Source organism: Harmonia axyridis, chromosome 2, assembly GCF_914767665.1.
Source record: "Harmonia axyridis chromosome 2, icHarAxyr1.1, whole genome shotgun sequence".
NCBI classification, from domain to species: domain Eukaryota; kingdom Metazoa; phylum Arthropoda; class Insecta; order Coleoptera; family Coccinellidae; genus Harmonia; species Harmonia axyridis.
In genome coordinates this window covers 50814528-50816514 of record NC_059502.1, presented here as the reverse complement: position 1 = coordinate 50816514, position 1987 = coordinate 50814528, and positions in this window count along the sequence as shown.

Genomic DNA, 1987 nt, shown 5'->3' with positions numbered 1-1987 from the left:
TCAATGATACAACAAATGTTCTTATATACATTATTTTGATGGTTTTTTGAAGAGTAATTTATTTAATTCAATAACGTGAAATATAACACCATTATAGAGCTCGATTTGGAATTTTGAAATAGAAATTTTGATGTCTACGAAAATTATTTCTTTTCTTTTTTAAGGTTACACTATATTGATTGAATTTTTCGGTCTTAAAACCCTTTTTCATTTGAGATGCTGTAATTTCAAGAATTTTCTTGATCAGAAAAGCATTTCTCAAGCATGTATTCAAATGAATTTTATCCTCTTCTTTTGTTTTGTCTTCTTCATATTCAGGTTCTGAGTTCATATTCACAATAACTGAATCATTTTTCATTTTAATGTTCTGTTTTTCTGCATCACAAATTTTTCCGCGATACGGCTCAGTTGTAGATTTCTCAGATTTCCAACTGATATTTGACACATCCCTTAACTCGCCATTTTGAATATCTTTCACTTCGTTAACTTTTTTCTTGATCAGTAAAGTATTCCTTATGTTCGGTTTATGATTTTTCAATTCCCTCAATCCCGATTTCAAAATCACCTTTTAATTCATTATGTTCATTTTTTGAATTGTTCAATTACGAAAAAGATTGAAATTATTCACTATGCAAACACGTTATTCACAGAATGCCTTTCACGAAAATACTGAGGTAATTTTTAAGTTTCAGGCAACTTATATATACATCTCTTCTTTCTATAATGACTCAATAAGAGAAAGTCATCAAATATGCATTAGCTCCAATTGGTGGAAATAGGAATGTTATCTCTTCAATTGAAAATGTGGTGCGATAACAAAATTCTTGATGGTTGCAGATAAATTTCTTCGAATGTGATATGCAACATGTGTTGAAAGAATTTATTGAGTATAATTTTTTATAACTATGATGGGTTTGTTCATTCACCGTCCTATTTGTGTTGTTATTTAATTTTTTTTTTATTTCATATAATTTTTGTTATTGTTTTACGTCCCATCATTTCAGGATATAAGAAAAATTCAATAATCGTTTTTATAGAAATTCATATGTTAAATTTTATTATTATTCAGATACATCAACTTATCGAACAGAGTACTAATCAATGATACAACAAATGGTCTTATATACATTATTTTGATGGTTTTTTGAAGAGTAATTTATTTAATTCAATAACGTGAAATATAACATCATTATAGAGCTCGATTTGGAATTTTGAAATAGAAATTTTGATGTCTACGAAAATTATTTCTTTTCTTTTTTAAGGTTACACTATATCGATTGAATTTTTCGGTCTTAAAACCGCTGTAATTTCAAGAATTTTCTTGATCAGAAAAGCATTTCTCAAGCATGTATTCAAATGAATTTTATCCTCTTCTTTTGTTTTGTCTTCTTCATATTCAGGTTCTGAGTTTATATTCACAATAACTGAATCATTTTTCATTTTAATGTTCTGTTTTTCTGCATCTCAAATTTTTCCGCGATACGGCTCAGTTGTAGATTTCTCAGATTTCCAACTGATATTTGACACATCCCTTAACTCGCTATTTTGAATATCTTCCACTTCGTTAACTATTTTCTTGATCAGTAAAGTATTCCTTATGTTCAGTTTATGATTTTTCAATTTCCTCAATCCCGATTTCAAAATCACCTTTTCATTCATTATGTTCATGTTTTGAATTGTTCAATTACGAAAAAGATTGAAATTATTGACTATGCAAACACGTTATTCACAGAATGCCTTTCAGGAAAATACTGAGGTAATTTTTAAGTTTCAGGCAACTTATATATATCTCTTCTTTCTATAATGACTCAATAAGAGAAAGTCATCAAATATGCATTAGCTCCAATTGGTGGAAATAGGAATGTTATCTCTTCAATTGAAAATGTGGTGCGATAACAAAATTCTTGATGGTTGCAGATAAATTTCTTCGAATGTGATATGCAACATCTGTTGAAAGAATTTATTGAGTATAATTTTTTATAACTGT